The sequence below is a fragment of the Mauremys mutica genome, chromosome 11 (genome assembly GCF_020497125.1).
Source record: "Mauremys mutica isolate MM-2020 ecotype Southern chromosome 11, ASM2049712v1, whole genome shotgun sequence".
Lineage (NCBI taxonomy): Eukaryota > Metazoa > Chordata > Testudines > Geoemydidae > Mauremys > Mauremys mutica.
In genome coordinates, this window is record NC_059082.1 from 34642892 (window position 1) to 34667455 (window position 24564).

The window sequence follows — 24564 nt, forward strand, 5'->3', positions numbered from 1 at the left end:
TATACTTTATCCAGAAATTTGCCTGCGACATCTGCTCTTTTGGGTGGACTGTATCCTGGTCTTAATGACTGAACCATGTTAATGAAGTGTAGATTCTCAATAATACGGAAAGGAGAGTGTGTTGCATAAACAAATGGGGCAATTTTTTCATCAATTATCCCTTTTTGTAATCTGCTGGTTCTTATCACAAACTTATCTATGGTTGTTTCTAGATGATGGAGATTTTTTTTTCTTTTTGCTACAGGTGATATATACTGTGGCTATGTGACATACATGATGTGACTGAAACACTATCATTGGCAGATAACTCTGAAACTATAGAAGATGATGATGATCTTGAAGGTGAATAGTCTTCAGAATCCTGTATGCTGAGGATGGATTCTCCTAAACAAAATAAGTCAATGCAGTTATTTAATTATTATTACCATACTGCTCATTTAGTATTACTTATTGCATTCACTGACACTCAGTACTACTTTAAAGGTGAAATTATAAAAGGAAGATCTGCCTATTTCAGCTATTTATCTTTTATCACAACTGCATCTAAAATGGTAGCTCCATAGAGTAATAACTACATTTTTTGCTCAAACATGAGAATTCAAGAATAGTCCAGAAGGAAGACAATAGGGTTGAGGTCTGTTATTTCTCACCTCTATATATTATTTATTTATGTATTAAAAACATTTTTGCTGTTAACAAGCATGTTATCTCTGGAGACACAAATCCACAGTTTGAGAACTGCAAAACTAAGTATCTCTGATGGTAGCTTCTAGACTGAGCACTGAATCCTATTGAGTAGACATAAAGATTAACCTAAATAATCTATACAGAAGCGTCTGAAACCCCATAAAATTGGGTCCCTAATCCATGAACTATTGGAACTCATTCACAAAACTTTTCTTAAACATTACATTAAGAAGACCTCCCATCGACATAACACTGTTTACACTGGGAGTTAGGTCAGTATAACTGTGTCACTCAGGGGTGTTAATTTTCCATACCTCTGAGCGATATAGTAATACCAACAAAGTTTGTAGTGTAGACCACGGCTCTGGCTCAGAGGTAATTCGTCACATCCTGACAGCCTAATCAGAGTGGCATGAACATGACCATGTAATAGTATGAACAATACAAATCTGTACTTAATTTGCCAGTGTAGTTCCTATACCACATTTCTAGCTCCTCTTCCAGTTGTACTAAATAACACTTCCTTACAAACAAGGGTAACTTGAAGCATTCAAGAAGGAAGGACCTGTACCTTCATGCTTTACATGCAACAGTCTATGTTATGTGACTAGCTTGGTCATTTTGTTGTATACCTGTATCTGTCCATTTTAGATATTTCCAAGGCACTTATTTTATCAACATGATAGCTAAACAACAGACATCAGAATAAAATGAGAGTTATCCTATATGCATCAAGTGGAAAATAGACACTTGGACTGCTTTATGTACATCTATGAAAGCTATAAAGAGGGACATCTGGGGAGACAGACAGGGCCGGTGCAAGGATGTTTCCCGCCCTAGGCGAAACTTCCACCTTGCCCCCCCCGCACCCTGAGGTGCCCCCCCTTGCAGCAGCTCCCCACCCCCCACCCTCAGGCACCCCCCCGCCCCAGCTCACCCCTCCTTCGCGCACGAGCACCCTGAGCATGCCGTCGCTGCTTCACTTCTCCCACTTCCCAGGCTTGTGGCGCCTAAGCTGACTGGCGCCGCAAGCCTAGGAGGCGGGAGAAGTAAAGCAGCTCACCCCTGCCCCGCCTCCTCCCCGAGCACGCCGTGCCTGCTTCACTTCTCCTGCCTCCCAGGCTTGCAGCGCCAATCAGCTTAGGTGCCACAAGCCTGGGAGGCGGGAGAAGTGAAGCAGCCATGGCATGCTCGGGGAGGAGGCAGGGCAGGGGTGAGCTGACGTGGGAAGTTCCCCTGCGTGCCGCCCCCCCGCTTACTTGCTTACTTACTTACCCCCTCCTCACGCTCCCCTGCCCCTGCCCCAGCTCCCTCCGCCTAAATGCCGGTGGCGACCGGGGCGGCTAAAGATCTGGACGCCGCGGTCGCTGCCAAAGAAAATGGCGCCCCCCAAATCCCAGCGCCCTAGGCGACCGCCTAAGTCACCTAAATGGTTGCACCGGCCCTGGAAACAGAAGCTATGTCCCTATTTCCACTGAAACACAAACTGGACTCAAAGAGCTTTTCAGAGGAGCAGTGTGATAAAAATGATAGTTTTGCTTTAAAATATATAGGATTCCCTCTCCTAAACAGCAATAGTTAACATGTACATGTATGTAATTTGCATGAAACTGCTGATGGTGGCATGTTCTCTGATTCCTGCCCTTGATAGGCCAGTGTTGTATATGAACTACAATAACTTGCAAATACTATATACAGGCAATAGAGGATACTAACTCTGAATGTTCCTTGCTCTTCATCTGCGCTAATACCAGCACTGTGAGCCTCCTGGTGCTTTCTCTATGTTAAAAATCCCAGTTAATATTCTGTGGTATCAGTCTGTATTATTTTAGCATGACTGATTAAACAATGCACAAAGGATTCATTGTGGCTAAATTTTCTGCTGTTTGAAAACAATTGCGAACAGAGATTTAACAAATAAAAACCTATGGATTATATTTACCCTGGTATAACAGTAAAATATTGCTAATTTCACTGGAGTTATGCCAGGACTGAGTCTGGTTCTTATGGATTTTAAAGGATTATTATGATAAATATTATTGTACACAGATGTCATCATACAGATTAATTTTATTTTAAATTAAAATGTCTACAACATGAAGGAATAATCACTCATTAACCAAATTACTTCTTACAAAGATATTTAAACCTATTGGGCTATATCCCCAACTGGCATGGCTGAGAATTGTCCATTAAATATATGGCTTTGTGCAGAATTTTAAAATATATTTTGGGTTTTAGTTTGTTATAAAATAAAAGCATCAACCCTGGGCTCTAGACAAAATTAAAAATACAATCAAGTCAAAAGTAAAAGTCAGTAAATACTCCTCACCTAGAAAACTTAAAAGCTCCCAAACAAACATTGACATCAAAGTGAGAAAAAAACCTTCACTTCAAAACCTCAGTCCTATTTGTGTCACTGTGTCCCCATCCAAACTTTGGTAAACAAATGCACATTGCACATGCCCTGAAAGTGAACAAATCTGGGCTATTTGGGACCAAGTATGGGAGGACACGATTAGGTTGCAAAACTCAAGGACATCTCTGAGAGAATGTTGTGCCACCAGCACAACCCCTCACCCTCTTCTTTTACACTAAGGGGGATCCAGCTAAAAATACCAGCAACTCCTCTCCCTAGTTGAATCTCCCACCCCTAGAAAAAAAACAACAACCTACCCTCACCTATTTCTACTACCCTGTCACTGCAGCTGGAACACGGGGATGACCTAGTAGCCATTAGTCAGAAGATGCATCATTTACCTCACAAAATTCACCTTCCCAGCCACAAGCATACTCAGCCACACCTACAAACACTCAATAGCTCACTTCCTGTAATGTCTCCTCCTAAAACCTGCTTCCCTGCCTCACCATGCCTCTAAGGGTATGTCTACACTACAAGAGTAGTTCGATTCAACTTAAGTGGAATTTGTGGAATCGACCTTACAAAGTCGAATTTGTGTATCCACACTAAGGACACTAATTCGACTTTGTGAGTCCACACTAACGGGGCAAGCGTCGACATTGGAAGCGGTGCACTGTGGGCAGCTATCCCACAGTTCCCGCAGTCCCCACTGCCCATTGGAATTCTGGGGCGAGCCCCCAATGCCTGCTGGGGGAAAAAAATGTGTCACGGGTGGTTTTGGGTAACTGTCATCATTCAACCGTCACTCCCGCCCTACCTCCCTGAAAGCGCCGGCGGGAAATCTGTTCGCGCACTTTTCTGGTCAGTGACAGCGCGGACGACACAGCACTGCGAGCATGGAGCCCGCTGCGATCATCGCTGCACTTATGGCCGTTGTCAACTCCTCGCACCTTATCGTCCACCTCTTCCACAGTCAGCTGCTGAGAAATCGGGCGAGGAGGCTCCGGCAGCGCGGTGAGGACATGAAGTGTCAGAGTGGCACAGACCTCTCAGAAAGCACGGGATCCCGCGCCGTGGAGATCATGGTGGCAATGGGTCATGTTCATGCTGTGGAACGGCGATTCTGGGCCCGGGAAACAAGCAAGGACTGGTGGGACCGCATAGTGCTGCAGGTCTGGGATGAATCACAGTGGCTGCGAAACTTTCGCATGCGTAAGGGCACTTTCCTTGAACTGTGTGACTTGCTGTCTCCTGCCCTGAAGCGCAAGGACACCCGGATGTGAGCAGCCCTGAGTGTGCAGAAGCGAGTGGCCATAGCCCTCTGGAAACTTGCAATGCCAGACAGCTACCGGTCAGTAGCGAACCACTTTGGCATGGGCAAATCTACCGTGGGGGTTGCTGTGATGCAAGTAGCCCACGCAATCGTTGACCTACTGCTCTCAAAGGTAGTGACCCTGGGAAACGTCCAGGTCGTCATAGATGGCTTCGCCGCGATGGGATTCCCAAACTGCGGTGGGGCTATAGATGGAACTCACATCCCTATCCTGGGACCGGCCCACCAGGCCAGCCAGTATATTAACAGAAAGGGCTACTTTTCAATGGTGCTGCAAGCACTGGTGGACCATAGGGGACGCTTTACCAACATCAACATCAGGTGGCCGGGCAAGGTTCATGACGCGCGTGTTTTTAGGAACTCTGGTCTGTTTAGACGCCTGCAAGAAGGTAGTTTCTTCCCGGACCACAAAATAACTGTTGGGAATGTGCAGATGCCTATAGTGATCCTCGGGGACCCAGACTACCCGCTAATGCCCTAGCTCATGAAGCCCTATACAGGCGCCTTGGACAGTGACAAGGAACTCTTCAACTACCGGCTGAGCAAGTGCAGAATGGTGGTGGAGTGTGCTTTCGGACGTCTCAAGGGGAGATGGAGGAGCTTATTGACTCGCTCGGATCTCAGCGAAACCAATATCCCCATTGTTATTGCAGCTTGCTGTGTGCTCCACAATCTCTGTGAGAGCAAGGGGGAGACATTTATGGTGGGATGGGAGGTTGAGGCAAATCGCCTGGCTGCTGATTACGCTCAGCCAGACAGCCGTGCAATTAGAAGAGCCCAGCGGGAAGCACTGTGCATCCAGGAGGCTTTGAAAGCTAGGTTCCTCAGCGAGCAGCGTGACCTGTGACTATTCAGTTTCTTTACAGAGAAGCTGAACCTGCCCCTGTTTCTTTACCCAGTTACTGTTGACTATCCTCTGCAGTTACATACCCCGTTCACCCCGTTTCCCCACTTCCAACATACGTGTAAAAATAAAATCCATGTTTCATTGTTACTTAACTACGTTTTCTTTATTAATGACTTTGCGTTAAAGGGTTGAAACTGGGATGCAGACTGTGCTGGTTAGGGTGTGTAGTGATGTAAAGACGCTTCTAAACTCAAGGAATGACAGGCTCCTGCTCCTAGAGCAGTCCGCAGTGCCGGACTGGTTGTTTCAACGGAGCCTGCCATCCCTCCTTTTTGGGACTCTGTGTGCGGGGGCTATGTGACCTTGTGGCGGGGAAGGACGGTTACAGATTCCCCTGCTGCGTGGCTCTGTGGTCCAGGACAAGGACCGCTGCATAAGATCTGTAACCGCCCTCCCCCGCTACAAAGTCATGTACCCCCCACCCACACAAAACATGGAAACCACCTCCCATAGGGTGCCTACTGACTGCACTGTGTGTGTGACCTGCTGCTGATCCTGCCCCCGTGTCTGTACCCTGGTAAAGGTGACTGTCCTATGCAATTACCAACCCCGTTCCCCCCCCTTCAAACACAGTCTTCTGTACAAAAACATGACGGAAACAGTAATTAACAGCAAAGTATTTTTAATAATCAACTAGACAGTTAGGGGATGAAACTGGGATTGGGGCTTGGGTGAGTCAGGAAGGGAAGGACTTCTCAAAATTTAGGGAATGAGAGCTTTTGGGTAATTGATCACTCTGCTGGGGTGGAGTGACAGTTTTCACGGCCCCTGGCGCCCCTCCTTCTTGTTATTTTGGGTGAGGGGGGTATGGGACTTTGTGGCGGGGGAGGGCGGTTGCAGATACACTGCAGGGGGGGCTCTGTCCTCCTGCCTGCGGTCCTGCAGAACATCCACAAGGTGCCGGAGCGTGTCCATTTGCTCCCTCATTAGTCCAAGCAGCGTTTGAGTCGCCTGCTTGTCTTCCTCACGCCACCTCTCCTCCCGTTCGCTGTGTGAGCGCTGGTACTGAGAGAGGTTCTCCCTCCACTGGCTCTGCTGGGCCGCCTCGGCTCAGGAGCAGCCCATAAGTTCAGCGAACATCTCGTCCCGTGTCTTTTTCTTTCACCACCTAATCTTTGCCAGCCTCTGTGAGGGGGATGCTGGGGCAGGTCTTGAGACAGTCGCAGCTGTTTGATGGGAAAAAGGGAGTGAATTCCTTGCAAAGATACATTTTTGCGAACAATGAACATAGTCTAGTCTGTCTGTGTGAACAAGACCATGCACAGCACCTATCTCATGCGCACTCAGGACAAGTTCGAATTTTCGGCCTTCGCTTTCATTGCCTGGGGTCTTGCACTAGAGATCAGACAAGCGGTTCAGGACAGCAGAATCCGTGGAGCAGCTAGGCATGGTAAGCCGTAGACTTTAGGCTGCTTAAAACTTAATGTATAGCAGTGCCCTCCTACTGCAGGCAATCCGGAAAGCATAAACTCTGCCCCTGTTCCACCCCCTTGCGGCTGTCCCCGGGAAAGATCCCTGTATGCTGCCCCTCTGCAGCCTCCACCACGTGGCTGTAAACCAACGCTTATTGTTATGCAAAGGAAAAGTGAAGCATTCCCAATACTAACATTACACTAATTCCCCTAATTAAATGCAGGAGTCGCCGAGCGAGATCACCCTGAGGAGGGTCACTGAGGCAGATAGAGAGCGCATGCTGCGTGAAAGCCAGCACAAACCAGGGGCCTATGCTGCCATGCTCGTGGAGGCAATGCTCCCAGAATACCTGATGACAGCCTGGCGTGGAAAAGTGTGCTACCACGGAGCACCCAATAAGGCAGCTCTCCCCAGGAACCTCATGCGTAGGCTTTTCGATTACCTCCAGGAGAGCTTCGTGGAGATCTCCCAAGAGGATTTCTGTTCTATCCCCATATACATTGACCTTCTTTTCACATAGTTAACATTCCTGTTCTTTCAAAAATAAATGTTTACATGTTTATAGCACTTACCAACTGATCCTTCCCCTGATTCAGGGTCCGGGTTAACGGCCGGGGAGGGTTGGTAGGGGATCTCTGTGAGGGTGATGAAGAGATCCTGGCTGTCGGGGAAACCGGCATTGTAAGCGCTGTCGCCTGCCTCATCCTCCTCAAACCCTTCCTCATCTTCCCCGTCCGCGAACATCGCCGAGGAACTGCCTGTCGACAGTATCCCATCGTCAGAGTCCACGGTCACTGGTGGGGCAGTGGTGGCAGACCCACCGAGAATGGCATGCAGTGCCTCGTAGAAGCGGCATGTCTGGGGCTGGGCTCCGGAGCGTCCGTTGGCCGCTTTGATTTTTTGGTAGCCTTGTCTCAGGTCCTTGATTTTCACGTGGCACTGCGTTGTATCCCGGCTGTATCCTCTGTCTGCCATGGCTTTGGAGACCTTCTCGTAGGTCTTTGCATTCCATTTTTTGGAGCGCAGCTCCGAAAGCACAGACTCATCGCCCCACACAGCGATCAGATCCAAGACTTCCCGGTCAGTCCATGCTGGGGCCCTCTTTCTATTCTGAGATTGCATGGACTCCTCTGCTGGAGAGCTCTGCATCGCTGCCAGTGCTGCTGAGCTCGCCCCGATGTCCAAACAGGAAATGAGATTCAAACTGGCCAGACAGGAAAAGGAATTCAAATTTCCCCGGGGCTTTTCCTGTGTGGCTGGTCAGAGCATCCGAGCTCGGACTGCTGTCCAGCGCGTCAACAGAGTTCTGCACTGTGGGATAGCTCCCGGAGCTACTAGCGTCGAATTCCATCCACACCTAGCCTAATTCGACATGGCCATGTCGAATTTAGCGCTACTCCCCTCGTCGGGGAGGAGTACAGAAATCGAACTAAAGAGACCTCTAGGTCGAACTAAATAGCTTCATTGTGTGGACGGGTGCAGGGTTAATTCGAATTAACGCTGCTAAATTCGACATAAACTCCTAGTGTAGACCAGGCCTAAGGCAGGAACTGCAGTGCCCTTATGAAGAGTGCCTTGTGATTTCCTGGGAATTACTTGGGAATAAGCTGCAGGGGTGCTGGAACAATTTTTATAGTGGGGTGCTGAGAGTCACTGAGCCAAACTGTAAACCTTGTATATAATGGAAGCCACTTCAAGCCAGGGAGTGCTGTAGCACCCCCAGCATCTATGATAAGTTGAATTTTAAAAATAAATGACCACAAAACGTCCTTGGAGTTGAGTATCATTTACAGTTCACCCTAATTAATGAAGGTTATATTTTAAAGAAAAAAAGGTACTATAGAGTTATATTTATTAAATTACATATGCATCATTAGGAAGAAAAAGTAGATGTGTATGTAAATCAGGGGAAAGAAACAGATAGTTTTTTCTAATCTAGGCAATTGGAGAGGGAAAGAACATTCTGTTAGATCAGAGTGGCAGTTGGCCTGAGGCGAGAAATGCCTAGAAGACACAGCTACTTTGTGCTGAAGGGCCTGAGGGCTTGTCTACACTTACTGGAGGACTGATGCTGCAGCAATTGATGCATCAATGGTCGATTTAGCGGGGTCTAGTGAATTTTGGCCCACTAAAACAACCACCAATTGCTCTCCCGTCAACTCCTGTACTCTAACTGATCAAAAAGAGTAAGGGGAGTCGATGGGAGAGCATCTCCCATCGACGTTGCGTAGTGTGGACCCCGTGGTAAGTAGATCTAAGCTACGTCGATTTGAGTTACGCTATTCATGTAACTCAAATTGCCTAGCTTAGATCAACTTTTCCCTTTAGTGTAGACAAGGCCTGAGTTAGTTCCAAATAAATAACCTGAAGTGAATCTTCACATTTGTCTTCAGTTATTCATTCATCTAGTTACCCTGTCTAAAGCACTAAGCCACTTAGGGGTATGTTTCAGCATCTCTTTGGCCGGTAGAACTCGCAGTGTGAAAGCAGGCATGTTTTCTCCCAGTTGTTTTATTATTATTAATTATTTATTAAAGATTTTCATGCACTTTAATTAAAACTTTCCTTAGACTAGTACTTCTAAAGATGGTGGTCATACATCCTGTACTGCTTTAAGTGTCTTGAATCAAAGAGCATTGTCTGATTGATCTTAAAACTATAGTTTTGACCTTCCCTTCAATGCTGGTTGCTTCTAAACAAACAACTTCCATAAGAGAGCTGCCTCCTGATCAAGATGTCCTTTTCTGGTATTTATCCAAGGGAAATACCCCATTTGCAGTACCACTACACATATCGAATCTATCTTTTTATAAGATCTTTTCTAAGTCACCCTTAATTGAGGCTGAAAAAATGTTCATAGCTGGAAAATAATATTAGAGGGTTTTCCCCCCTCAGATTGTAGGATTACTCTATCAGTTCAGATTTGGACTGCAGAAGCAACCATTCACCAAGAGGGGCAGCTCCAGGCACCCGCATGCCAAGCGCGTGCCTGGGGTGGCAAGCCACGGGGGGCGCTCTGCCGGTTGCCACAAGGGCAGCAGGCAAGTTGCCTTTGGCGGCATGCCTACGGAGGGTCTGCTGGTCCTGCAGCTTCGGCGGACCTCCTGCAGGCAAGCCGCCGAAGGCAGCCTGCCTGCCGTGCTTGGGGTGGCAAAATACCTAGAGCCGCCCCTGTTCACAGAGCAGGGAGGTTGCTCCAAGTGTCTGATTCTGAGAAGGTTACTTACCCTGTGCAGTAACTGTAATTCTTGGTTTCAGAGGGGTAGTCGTGTTAGTCTGTATCAGTAAAAACAAAGAGAAGTCCTTGTGGCACCTTAGAGACTAACAAATTTATGCCCAAATAAATTTGTTAGTCTCTGTGATTCTTGGAGATGTGTGTCCCTATGGGTGCTCCACTCTAGGTGCGCTTGCGCCCCCCGTGCTTCAGATCAGAGATTTTAAGTAGCAGTGTCCACTCAGCCTGCATATGCACTCTTCCCATCTCGTGCCCTGCATCAGGGCTACATAGCTCTGTATGGGCAAATCGCGCTCAGATCCTTCTCTGCCACAGTGCTCATTGGAAAGAACTCCAAAGCAGAGGGAAGGAAGGCCGGTAGTGGAGCACTGTGGTGGGGCGGCTGCCCCACACAGATAGATGGAGGCTTAAAGCAGCCCTCAGGGAGGCTGAGCAAAACCCAACCAATGAGAGGAGGGCTTATAAAGAGCCAATCAGGAGAAGGTTTGTTGGAGCAGCCAATCAGGGCCAAGGAGGGCCATATAAGAAGGGCTGCTCAACAGAGCAGAGTCAGTCTCTCCCTGAAGTGCAAGGGAGAAGGACTGGCACCTTAGAGGAGTACCAGAGATAGAGCAGAGCTGGGCAGGGTCAGGGGAGCAATAGGAAGCTCCAGTCTGAGAACTGCCAGACTGAGACCCCTGATACAAAGGGCCGGGAACGTGCTAGGGCTAAGGAAAAGTGGCCAAGAGAAATAGGCGGTAGAAGTTGGAGAAGTGGCAGCACGTGGCTGCTGGCTATAGGGTCCCTGGGCCGGGACCTGGAGTAGCAAGCAGGCCTGGATCCCCCACCCTCCTTCCCCCTACTTGCCACTGAGGGGAGTGTCCAGTGCATGGACTGCAGTTTACCACTGAGGCGGGTGGCCAGACCAGAGACTGCAGTGTTCCATCAAGGCAAGTGGCTGGACTGAGGACTGTCGGGTCCCCCAGAAGGGGGGAGAGAACCGAGTGGGGCACAGCCAGAGGGCTGTGTCCAGAAGAGGACGCTGCAGTCTGGGGAGCGACGCGGGTCTTAGAGGTGGAGCAGAAGTGACAGCGGTGAGACACCACTGGAGGAAGGCGCACTGGCAACCAAGAGCTAATTCCCAGCACAGCCAGCAGGAGGTGCCAAGATGGTGAGTCAGGCCCCCATCAGAAGCACCCATAGGGACACACATCTTGAAGAACCACAGTTACTGCACAGGGTGAGTAAACTTCTTTCTCGAGTAGCAATCCACTCTAGGTTACTCTGCATCAGTACTCCTAAGGGAGGAGTGGGGCTTTGGAGTCAGGTCTAGAATTGAGAATAAAACAGTGGAGCCAAATATGGCACTGGACACTGAGTCATGAGTGACAGCATAAAGTTCAGCAAATTGTATGAGCAGATAGATGTCCAAGTAGTGGCTCTACCTATTTCTGTGACCAGAAAGTTTTTGAGGAAAGCTTTGGAAGTGAAGAGGAATCTCGTGGAATCAGATCATACTCTAGAAGGAGGCTGAAGATCATGAGACCGATAGCAGTAGGTAATGCAGCTTGATAGCCATCTAGAAAGGATCTGTTTGGAGACTGACAATCCCTTAGATCTGTCTGCAATGGAGAGAAATAGTCTAGGAGATTTCCTGAAGGACTTAGTCTTATCTAAATAAAAAGCTAGTGCTCTCCTAACATCCAGTGTGTGCAATGTCACATCTCTTTTGTCTCAGTCTGGTTTCGGAAACAAAACCTAGAGGTGGATAGGTTGACTTATGTGGAAGTATGAAGATATTTTTGGTAGGAACTTGGGGTGCAGTCATAGTGTGACTTTCTCTGTAAAAAAAGACTGTAAAGGCGGGTGTACACCATTTGAGCCCCTATCTCTCCCACTCTTCGAGCAGAAGTAATGGCTACTAGAAATGCAGTTTTCATAGAGAAGGGTAAATGGGAGCAGGCGGCCATGAGTTTGAATGGAGGTCTTATAAGACACCTGAGGGCAAAATTGAGGTTCCATATTAGTGTGGGGCATCTGATTTGTGGTAAGATGTTACCCAGACCTTTGAGAAACCTTGTTGTGGGATAAGCAAAAACAGAATAACCCTCTATCTTATGATGGGCAGTCATGACAGCTGCAAGGTGTACCTTTACAGAGCTTAGAGATAATCCTGACCTTTTTAGCTCTAGGATGTAACTTAGCACAAATGATAGTGGAGAGAATGTAAGAGGAATGTGTCTCGAGTCACACCAGAGTTTGAGTCTCTTCCACTTTTAGATATACGTGTTGTGAGTAGTTTGCTTCCTGCTACGTAACAGCACTGCATTTACATCCTCAAAGAAGGTCATTTCTAATCCCTCGAACCATCAACCAGCCATGCCTTGAGCTGGAGAACCTGGAAATTGGGCTCATGGACCTGGTGGCATCTTGAGACAGGAGATGAGGAACAGGCTGGAGAACAATTGGTTGGCATACAGCGAGCACAGTGAGGTAGGGGAACCACTGATCTAAACTGTACAAAACAATAGAATATCTGGTTGTTAAGAAAGCATTCCTGCCCTAAGAAGGCATGGCACCAACAAGTGACCAAATTAACAGACAGACCAAAAAGGTTTAAAGAAAAGCTTGCAAGATAACCCTCTGTCTGGCAGAAACACTTAGCAGTTTAAGTTGGGAAATCTATAACTAGGGTCCTACCAAGTTCACGGCTGTGAAAAATGCATCACGGACTGTGAAATCTGGTCTCCTTCGTGAAATCTGGTCTTTTGTGTACTTTTATCCTGTACTATACAGATTGCATAGGGGAAACCACCATTTCTCAAACTGAGTGTCCTGACCCAAAAGGGGGTTGCAGGGAGGGGGTTGCAAGCTAAGTTCCCACTAAGCTGCATGGCCACACAAATGCCTATTAAACCCCACACAGGGATTCAGGGCTGCATGGGGGAGAGGTGCCCCTCCCCACCAGCCAAAGCACGGACCTGCCACAGTGGGAAGAGGTGCCCCTCCCCGCCAGCTCTAGCACAGATTTGCCATGGCAGGGAGATGCACCCCTCCCTGCTGGCTCCAGCGTGGATTTGCCATGGCAGGGAGAGCACCATGCTGGCCAAAGCAAAAACCTGCTGGACCCTGACTGGCCATCAGGAAAAGTTTGTCTGCTTTATTGGGAGTGGTGAGCATTGTATGCTTAGCGTGTGTATTCTGTTGATCAATTGCTAATAAATAAAAGTTAAGGATATTATTGTGTAAAGACTCTTTCATTGGGAAAAGGTCCCACCAACCCATAGAGGGTTACACTCTGAGCCCAGGCAAGGTAGGAGTGGGTGCCCTAAGTTGATCAGGTTACATCTCAGCCCATGGAAGGGTAGGGGTGGCTGCCCTCCACTGTGTGAATAACATCAAGAGGCATTTATGTGGCATTAGATTTTAGTGACACTAGCATTCTTCACTAGCTAATAAAGGAAAACAGACCCCTTAGAATCTGTATTCTTCAGGAGGCAAAAGGAAGCTTCTGTTATGTTCCCTGAGTATTGTTTTGGCAATTTACAAAACTAGAATTTAAACAGAATACACCGAACATCCTCAGGCACCAGAAGGGTACTCTTATCACTCTAGTTACTAAAACATTTGCAGGTCCCAGTTCAAAACAGATGAAATCATGATTGCTAGTATACAAAGAAACTTATTATGTATCCAAAGCTTTATATTAAGTAAAAAAAATGCATATCACCTCCTTTTTGCTTGTTAATAAGCAGCCTGAAATTATTGCTCCTTGGTTTTTTTCTGGCTTAAAGCCATAATTATTCTCTTGAACTGCTTGCTATTTTAAACCTGCAGGGATTTCCCAACACTCACCATTAAAATATTATTCACTCTGTTTGTAAATTTATTTTCTCTAGTGTTGCCAAACAAATAATGTTTGCATCCCTACCCTAAAAGCAAAATGCAAAACTTAAAAAAAAAATTAGTTAAAGTCTTAAAGTGCAAATGATTTACATTAATGAACAGACTATCTGAATACCATTCCCTCCTTCATTTACCCTCAAAGACCCCAATGCTCAAACTAGATGAACACAGTGGTCCTTTCTAGACTTAAAATCTATGATTCCAAATACTGTACTTGTGTAAAAAGAATCTTAAAAAGCAAAGTGGGTGTAATTTTGGCACCTGAGAAGCATAACTGAGAACTGTACATTAGTATAGCAAATGCCTGATTTTCAGAGATGCTGAGCATCAGCAAGTCCCATTGAAGTCAATGGGAGTTGCAGGTGTCCAGCATCCCTAAAGATCAGGCATTCAGGCATCTTGCAGCAGTGTAAATGGCCTTTGCTATGAAGGTTTAAGAAGGGAGATTCTGGGCTAGATTCTGATTTTTATTACCACCAGTGTAAATCCAGATTACCTCTGTTTACTTTAATGAAGTTACTCTGGATTTAAATTGATGTAACGGAGTTGAAAATCAGGCATAAATCCAGACATGAGCATGACTGGTCAAATAGGAAACATGTCTTATGCAAAGTGCACTTAAAAGCATCCTTTGTTGGAGTAAACGGCACCTCAGTAAGTGAGGTATGTTAGAGTAGTTCCAGCACTGCACTGGGATACTTTCCAATTACAGCACTCATCAAAAGACTATGCAGCACATCCAGCCAGCCAAACAGAAAACAGTCCCAGTAATATGGTAAGGAGCAGCATGCTCCAAACTTCACCCTGTTGCATTGTTACCATCTGTGGCCACACTGCTGACCAAATTTCAGGTCAGGATCTCTCCCAAAGTCCAAGGGCTGGTCCCTTTGCCTTCTTAGGTGGGTTGGTGGGGGGAATAGGGAGAGATGACCTGGGGTGTTTTTGCCTTGCCTCACTTTTATATTCCAGTCACCTCTGAAGTGTTTTTTTCTGCAGATTACCCCTCAAAGCTAAGTTTATTCAAACAATAACGAAGGTGATGTATCTGGAGGTGAAGGTGGCCCCATGTTCTTTCTTCTCCTCTGTGTATGCTGAAATGCAGATTTGCCTTGTCTCCCTCTTGTTGTCTCAACAAGCCTGTTTATTACTTATATGTAAATTGAGGTAAGCACACATTTCTTTGTTTAACTACTCCTGCCTAGACAGGGCAGTGTGGATTTGAGCATGTGCCACCAACATCATACAGGGAGAATGTTGCGTCGCAGTGCCTCTCAGGCGGGCACGGACAGAGCCCAGCAATCAATGTGATTGGTAGCAAAGTCATTTATTTCTTTCCAGCATGCTCTTATATACAATTATCACAAGCAATCAAGCAGTTGCTAATTGGTTAATAAGATACACACAGGCACAGCTATAACTTCATAGGGTAATTGTCATCCTGTACAACTTTCTGATTTATTATCCTGTTTACTGCCTGCTGGCAGATAAGAACCAGCCCAAGGCCAGCCCTCACTACACAATTCACAGCCTAATTAGCCCCGTCCTTGAAGTCTAAACATTTCGGCTTCTCACATACCCATCTGCCAAATTCCCACATCTGCCCCCTCTATTCAAAATCAAAAGAAAAAAAAGAAAAAAAGGAAGCATTAGCAAAACATTCCCAACTCCAAACATCAAAACACTACAATCTATCACAAACCAAAATTAACTCTATAAAGCCTACCTATAACCATGCAATCCTTAACATATAACACCAACAACATCAAACAAAACAAAACAAAATAAAACAAAATAAATGGTGTAAATTCTGCAGGGTTCCCCCCTTTTCTATTGTACACCAACCTGTGACAAATTTCTATTACCAATCCATCCCTCATGTGTCAGGTGATCAAACTGACACTGAGGGGAGGAGGTCACAGCAGAAAAAACACAACATAAACCACATAAACATCTTAACAACACCACAACAATTCTGGCCAGAAAACAAACACCACAAACAAACATAAAACATAAAACATAAATTTAAACTCCATAATAACTGCATGGTACATTAAATACTATACAACTAACATCAATTCTCTTAAATATCTAAAAAACAAAAACACATCTACCCCTACTAAATAATTAATCATTATTAAAAATATACAAATACCCTATACTTTCAGGCAAAGCAAAAATTATCTCAATCAATTAAATCATTTACATTAATTCAATTGTTTCTGGCTTGCTTCTAAATTCAAAGCTATTCACAGCTTAAGGTTTATTACTATTAACTTCTGCTTTTAAACACTGAAGGAAAACATCACCACTTATATGCCCTTAAGCCTAATACAATTTCAATTACATAGCACTATATACATTCATCAGCTAATGCAACAAAATTATTCATAACCAAACAATTACAAACTAATATCTTTGCCTAAATTTATACACAAACATTTCAAAGATACCAAAACTTTTCTGTTCGCATCTTTACAAAATTCAACTGCTGTTCCCTCTAGCAACCACAGAGTTAATTTTTTACTGTGCCTTAAATTACTCGCTTGTTCTGCAGCGACTACCTTTCTCAACTTAAATCACCATTCCAAGTATCCTCCTAAATATTTAAAATTCCCAAGCTTGATTTCCAATCTCTTTGTCTATTGCCTGCCGGCCTGGGCCCGATCCTTTTTTCCTCTCCAAATTCTTTGTCTATTGCCTGCCGCCTGGGCCCAATCCTTTTTTCCTCTCCAAATTCTTTGTCTATTGCCTGCCGCCTGGGCCCGATCCTTTTTTCCTCGCAGAAACGTTCCGTCCATGGACACTAGCTTATCCCACCATCAATTTAGCTGGGAGGGTGCACCTTTTAACTAGCCCCCACCCATCTGATATTCTTCTGTGAATAGTTATCTGTACTTTCCCACCATGGGGGCTACATTCTCAAGGATATAACTTTAATTACAACATCTACTTTCAACCTATCTATTTTAATATAGGCTACATCTAGTATCAAGCAGTCTTACAGCTGCCAATATCAGCACATAACACAAAATTTACAAAAATCTAGCAAGGCTAACAAAAGCACTTTACATAAAGGTACTTAGGGTCACATAAATTCAAAGCCATTCTTCCAAATTACCTAAATTTATGCCTAGTAACCTACAACTCCCCCCTTTGAGAATACTCAACAAACCTTTGTCTGAGTCTTCTCAAACTTTGAAAACAAAAGGCAAACAAGCTCTAAAAAGCTGGGGTTAAAAATAAGGGGGTAATTAATTCCACATTCATCCTCCCCATGAACCCGGCAGGATTCGGTAAGTGAGAGCCCTCACCCCCCAACCCAACCGGTCCACAAGCTGGGGAGAAGCACTGCAAATATTCACACTTCCACCCAGACAGTGTCCAGGTATGTCTCTACAGCCCCAAATCAGATGGTACTCCTAATATATCTGTAAGGGCAGTGGGCCATCCCGGTGCTCAAAATTACTTCGAATGGCCATCAGCTGGTTATACAGGATATTAAACATACTAATTTCCACAGCAATGCTTTCCCAGCCTCAGTAATAGCCCATACCATCTCTGCCAGTAGCTTCTAAATCCTAAAACTAATGGCAGAAATGACATGTAACTCACCAACTCCAGTCTGTACTTGGGTAAGCGGAGCTCCAACAATAAAAAACTAAATAAGGGCAATATCATTTACAATCCAATTAGGGAGGGCGATACATGCTAAAAAATTTTTTATCCAAAACACAGGGCGCAGCCTGTAGAATAAATCCCAAAATCCAATTAATATCACATTTCTCAGCAGGAGTCCCAAATTTCTTCCTGCCAGTGTACAATTCTTAGTTTCTTCACCAGGGTCAGTTCTCAATGTCCTTTTAGTCAGGAATTTCTGGACTTTGGTAATGTCAGTAATGTGAGTGTTTTTTCTTCTTTTCCACCACCGTCGTGGTTCAGCTTCTACGGGGGATATTATCAGGACATTATCCTATAGTGGTTTTGCTTCTTTCAAAAAAAAAATCCAATAACACAATGGGGGCTGCAGCGGACAAGGGAGAGGTTTGCTAGCACGTCACCTTGTCCTTTTTTCCTGCTGTTTAAAAGCACAATGGAGCTAAAAATATATATATATATAGGCCAATCATCAGTAGGAAACTTCTCTTGATGTAAAGTAGTCTTTTTGCAATAAGAATCATGGGTCCAGGCAGTCAGTCTCCTGGTTCCAAGGAGTGGGGGGGGGGCTGCTAGGATCTTTGGGCAGCTCTTCCATACCTGTGAAAAGAGACAGCTAACACATTCCGTTAGTGCCTGGCAGGGTTTTTCAGCTCTCATTAGCTTTTTTGGGCGATTTTTCAGCTCTCACTAGTCTTAGCTGTGAGCAATATGTCCTTGACCGGGGCCAGAAAAAAATGAGCTGTCTTCGATTAACTCATTCTGTTCTTTTTCTTTCCCTGCTTGGCTTCTTTTAAACTGTAAATCCTGTGTCAGGACACCCAGCTGTTGCCACTCATACCGGAGAAGCATAACGGTTTTCTCGGCACTGTGCCTGGCTCAGACCAGCCAGCGTAGGACGCCTTCTCCAGGCTCCTGCCAAAACAACTTACTTGCTTGTAGGTCCGAACGACCTCCGGGGCCACGGCACGAGCCTCTGCCTGCGCCGTGCACTCCAAAGTCTTCCCGTCCAGGGCTCGCTTCCAGCGGAGCACCTCCTCACGAGCTTCTGCCTGCGCCGCGCACTCCAAAGTCTTCCCGTCCAGGGCTCGCTTCCAGCGGAGCACCTCCTCACGAGCTTCTGCCTGCGCCATGCACTCCAAAGTCTTCCCGTCCAGGGCTCGCTTCCAGCGGAGCACCTCCTCGTCGTGTGCCCGAAGGGCGGTCAGGAGCCTCTCCAGCTCCCCCTCTTTGGGAAGACGCGACCCCGATGATCCAGCTGGAAGACCTTGCATTTGATTTAACTTGTTATAAATAGCCTGCAGCTGTTGACCCCGGCGCTCCAGTGTCTTATAAAAGGCATTAGACTGGGTAAACTGAATAAGCGTAGTCAAATTGGGATATACCTGTGATGGCACGTGTCTCACCCGAGCCTCCTTTGTTTCCCCGCATTCGTAACACCCCCAGGTCCCGTGGACACGGCATGGCTTGGGAGGGGGTGCATACGGCAAAGCTGTTTTCATAGGCTCGGGCGTATCGGGGGGTAGCGGGACCGTAGCAGGATTAATTATATCGGGGCCGAGGGCCACATTGGAGGGTAATGGAACCATAACAGGGGCAACATTATCCAGGTCGGAAGCCAAAGGTATCACCGTGTCCTCGCCACCGAAAAACTCCCTGGCTCCAACCGGCAACACAGAAGGCATTTCAGGCGTTGGGCGGAAAAGCTCAGAAAGGGCCGCCTGCACTCCTGCCTCGGCCGCAAGAGTTTTCACTATCTTCTTTGTCTTATTCCATACTGGACTCAGGGAAAAGGCTTCCTTATCGCCCTGAGCCACCGACTTCCAAAGCTTGGAGCCTAGCCGCTCCCACACAGTTTTATTAAAAATTGTACTCGGCTTAACAAAAAGTTCCCTTCTCTGTCCCCACCGCAGCAGGCGGGATAACGTATCAGAGGGGAGCTTTTCTCCCTGCCATTCCGCGATGTGTCTTAAATATTTATGCACCGTTTTTTCTTCCGCTGATGCAGCGGTTCCCATATTAGCCGCTCTGCCCTTCTCCGCCGCGACTTATAGCCGCCCTTCTTCTCCGCGACTTATAGCCGCCGCTTTTCTCCGCGACTTATAGCCGCCCTTCTTCTCCGCGGCTTATAGCCGCCGCTTTTCTCCGCGACTTATAGCCGCCCTTCTCCTCCGCGGCTTATAGCCGCTGCTTTTCTCCGCGACTTATAGCCGCCCTTCTTCTCCGCGACTTATAGCCGCTCTCCTCTGGGCTCAGGTGCGCCTCTCTTTTCGGACGCCCGGGGGCTTTTCCAGCTCCCCACCGCAGCTCCTCCGCCTGGAACAGGCCACCGACACTAGGCCACCGACACTATCATCATTCGATTCGAATCACGTCGGGGTCACCATTTGTTGCGTCGCAGTGCCTCTCAGGCGGGCACGGACAGAGCCCAGCAATCAATGTGATTGGTAGCAAAGTCATTTATTTCTTTCCAGCATGCTCTTATATACAATTATCGCAAGCAATCAAGCAGTTGCTAATTGGTTAATAAGATACACACAGGCACAGCTATAACTTCATAGGGTAATTGTCATCCTGTACAACTTTCTGATTTATTATCCTGTTTACTGCCTGCTGGCAGATAAGAACCAGCCCAAGGCCAGCCCTCACTACACAATTCACAGCCTAATTAGCCCCGTCCTTGAAGTCTAAACATTTCGGCTTCTCACATACCCATCTGCCAAATTCCCACAGGAGAATTCCTAAGTTTACATAGATCAGGCCAAGCACAGAAAGGATCAGAATCGGGACCAGCTCTACTGACTACAACAGGGGTCCGCAACCTTTCAGAAGTGGTGTGCCGAGTCTTCATTTATTCACTCTGATTTAAGGTTTCGTGTGCCAGTAATACATTTTAATGTTTTTAGAAGGTCTCTTTCTATAAGTCTATAATATATAACTAAACTATTGTTGTATGTAAAGTAAATAAGGTTTTTAAAATGTTTAAGAAGATTCATTTAAAATTAAATTAAAATGCAGAGCCCCCTGGACTGGTGGCCACTGAAAATCAGCTCACGTGCCGCCTTTGGCACGCGTGCCAAAGGTTGCCTACCTCTGGACTACAAGTTTTGTGCCTTAACTCCAAGACAATTTATCCTCAGACAGGTGTGCCAACTACAGCATCAAATATATAGCCATCTCCTACAAGGAAATGACCAAGTGGGAAAGCGGGGGGAGGTTTACAATGCTATCCAGACCAAACCATAGATAATATTTATGAATAATAGTTAGTTTGTACAGCATTTATGAGTAGTTTGTTGTGAGTTTTCGATATTCAAAAGTCAAGCTGTATTGGTTAATTTCAATTGGGCACACAGGGCATGTGGTATTGTTCTATTTCCTGGTTGGTTGAGTGTAACTCCTAGAAGGAAGTTTTTGGTGTATGAATACTCATGTTTACAAATTTCCATGAGTATTCTCTTGAACAGTGCTGTTTCCACAAACATCCCTGCTACAAAACTCACAATCCTGAAGTTTTGAAGAATTGGGGAAGACTGTGATTTTTCAAATATTTTAATGTACATTCATTGAAGACTATACATTCTGCTCTACATCAGCGACTTCAGTATAGGCCCTCTGAATTTACAACAGTGTAATAGAGCAGAATTTGGCACAAGAACCTGATTTGCTGAGGCCTTGAGACTGCGTGGCCCCACCAGTGAATGCTCCCTGGTTCAGAATAACCCCAAACAGCTTTGTGCCACTCCCAAAGAAGCCCCTGGCACAAGGGACATTTCAGGGCAAACAGATCAGGTTGAGGTTGATCAGAGTAGGAGGTGGAGGAGGGTGTTTCAGCAGGAGGAGTCGCAGCCCAGGCAATCCTGCACCCTGGCTATTTCACAGCTACTCCAAAACCAGGGCTCAGTTTAGCAAATGCTAGGGATTGAACTAGCCCCCAGCAGCCCTAGAATTAGGAAAGTATAAGTCACTTCCCATCCCCCTCTGCACAACCACAGGGATGAATTTAGCACTAGATGTCTTGCCTTTTATCATGATGCATTGGGATTATTATCAGGAGAATATTTTATTAGACATTCCAGGTGCTTTGTGCAACCATTAACTTCATCTTTATTTTTATTATTTTGTTCCTGGATCAAAATTCTGTCTTGTGCACTCTTTTTTTAAAACTTGTGTTTTTAAGGGGTAGCTCCCTCCCATCCCCACCCATCTCTCCTTTTTGCTTGCTCACCTCTTCTTTTTCCATCCATCACTGTTCTAGGCACGGTTCACTGTTGAATGGTGGAACTTTGAAATTAGACGTAGTTCTTCCTCTTCAGGGTTCCTTCTTCTGCAGCCAACCTATAAATAGTGCAGCTCATCATTCAGTGTTGGGATTTACAAGAGAGAAGTGTGTGATCCAGTTTTCAGGGATGGATGCCAGAAGAAAGTGAGTCGCAAAACAGATCACAAAACTGAGGCACAGAAGAGTGGTGGAAATGAGAGTGATGTCAGAGGGGAGGTGATGAAGTGGACATAGGTGAGATAGTGAGGTTCGAGGTGGATGGACAATGCAGTGGGTGGAAGTGGGATAGTGACAGAAGTGGGGTATTGATGTGGCAGGTGGGAGATGGACTCCTGGCAGTATGAGAGGTGTCAGGGCAGTGGTATAATGACTTGAGGGGGTAGGTGACATGGGAGGACAGGGAAGAAGCCTCAGAGGGCACTGGGAGGAATGCAGAGGAGTATCTCAATGATGTGGATAAGTCATGAAAAAGGCAGCGTGGGTGTGTTCGGGGGAGCACCCCAGGGGTTGTCTCAGAAAAGGGTGTAAAGTGATTCATGGGGAAGCAGCGCGGGTTGTGTTTTGCATTGAGGCCAAGGAGGTTTTGGAGGGGGAAATGACAGGTGTGTCTTTGGTGGGGAGGGGAAGGGGCAATGACCTAAAGGTGTCTCAGTGGAGAGTTACATGTAGGTGAGGAAGCATGTTGGAGGAATGGCAGTGTGTGTCTGGGGTAGGGTGGCATTGGGGTTGTGTTGTGTTGTGGACTGAGGGATTAGCAGGAGTACATTGTGGCAATGCAGAGGGCATTGTGATGCTGGAGGGTTTATTTTTTCAGATAGGAGGGCAACCTGGGGTGTCTCAGGGAAGGAAATGTGGAGAGTACTGGGCATGGGTTTGTCAGAAAGAGTCAGTTTCTTCTGTTTCAGAGTAGCAGCCGTGTTAGTCTGTATCCGCAAAAAAAAAAAAAAAAAAAAAAAAAAAAACAGGAGTACTTGTGGCACCTTAAAGACTAACAAATTTATTTTAGCAAGTGAGCTTTAGCTCACGAAAGCTCATGCTAAAATAAATGTGTTAGTCTTTAAGGTGCCACAAGTACTCTAGTTTCTTCTGTGTTTCTTCTGATGTGAAGAGCAAGGAATATCTCATGGAAGAGTTGCCTCCGGTGTGGAGTGCTTCCTGGAGGTAGGTGGGTGGGGGGTGTAGAGCAGTACTCTCTCTGTGTGTGGTGTGTGTGTGTGTGAGGTGTGACAGGAGCATCATATCTGGGAGGGGTAGGCAGTGCCGGGTTTACAATGGCTCCAGTGACTCCATGGAGCTGGGCCCATGCGCAGAAGGGGCCCCGGCCTGCTCTGCTTGCACTGCACCGAGACCCCGCTGGCTCCCCCCGCCCACCAATCGCTCCTCTCGGCCTGCCCGCTGGCTGGCCGAGGGCTCCTCTCCACACTTTGGCCCCGCCCCTTGCTCCTCTCAGCCCTCTGGCCAGACCCCAGTGCAGCTCTGGGCAGTCTCTGCTTCCCACCACCTGTGGGGCCCCACCTGTCTCCCTGGAGCTGAACCACCTGGGAACGGTGCAGGAGCCTGGCCAGTCTCAGCCAGGTGTGTGTGGGGGGGAACAGTGTGGAGGGCTTGGCTAGGCCCCTCCAGGCAAGTGCGTCTTGAGGGACCCCGGCCAGGGCAGGCCCTGGCCTGGCTGATCGCACCATTCCCGAAGGGACAGAGTGATTCCCAGCCCTGGGACCAGCCCGGCCTGCGCTGCCGGCTCAGCCTGGCAGACACTGTCACCTCCCAACAGGGCCGGTGAGTGCGGCCGGGAGGCAGGGCTTGGGGGAGTGGATCTGTGGGGCATCTGGGGGAGGGGTGCTGGGCTGTGAAGGGGCAGGGAAGATCTGTGTGTACTGGGGCACTAGGGAGTGGGGATTCTGTGTGGGGTGCTGGGCAGTTGTGGTGCGGCTATGCGCAGGGGGCACTGTGCAGGGGTGGTGGTGTGCAGCGTGCTGTGCATTTGTGGGTGGGTCCAAGGGGCCTCTGGCCATGGGGAATTGGGGGTGTTGGGCAGGGGGGCTGTGCAGGGCCGCCCAGAGGATTCCGGGGGCCCGGGGTCTTTGGCAGCGGGGGGCCCTTCCGTTCCGGGACCCGCCGCCAAAGTGCCCCGAAGATCCGCGGCGGGAACCCCCCGCCGCCGAATTACCTCCGAAGCGCTGCCCGGTCTTCGGCGGTAATTCGGTGGTGGGGGGTTCCCCGCCGCGGGCCTTCGGGGCACTTCGGCGGCGGGTCCCGGAACAGAAGGGGCCCCCCGCCGCCGAAGACCGGGCTGCACTTCGGCGGCGTCGGCGGATCCCGCTCCCCCAGCCCCGGCCTCTTACCCGAGCGCGTCTCCGGCGGGGCCTGAGCTCCGTCCCGCTCAGAGCCGCGTGGTGAGGGGGCGGGGCTGGGAGCTCCACGCCGAGCGGAGGCAGCTGCCCCGCCCCCTCCCCACGCCGCTCTGAGCGGGGTGGGGCTCAGGCCCCGTTGGAGCTCCCAGCCCCGCCCCCTCACCACGCTGCTCGGATCGGGGCGGGGCTCAGGGGCTCGGCCGGAGACTCGGCGCTTGATGCGCTGAGGCTCCAGGAGAGGGGCGGAGGCGGGAGCCTCCGCTCTTCTCTTGGGGGCCCCTGCGGAGCCCAGGGCCCGGGGCAAATTGCCCCCTTTGCCCCCCCCCCTCTGGGCGGCCCTGGGGCTGTGTGGCACGGCATGGGCCCACCCCTGAGGGGAAGGGGCCTGCTGGCAGCATAGGGCTGGGAAGGCCACTATACGTCTGGCAACTGCTGGTTTTGTAAATAGTGCCCTT

The 24564-nt window shown here is 47.7% G+C and overlaps 1 long non-coding RNA gene across 1 annotated transcript in view; it reads right to left on the reverse strand.

Moving 5' to 3' along the window:
• Nucleotides 1-24564, reverse strand: part of LOC123343966 — a 25160-nt gene continuing 596 nt past the window's right edge. The window contains exons 2-3 of the long non-coding RNA XR_006572419.1: nt 21705-21814; nt 1-384 (exon numbers count right to left, since the gene is read on the reverse strand). This is a non-coding gene — a long non-coding RNA (uncharacterized LOC123343966). The remainder of the gene's footprint in view (nt 385-21704; nt 21815-24564) is intronic.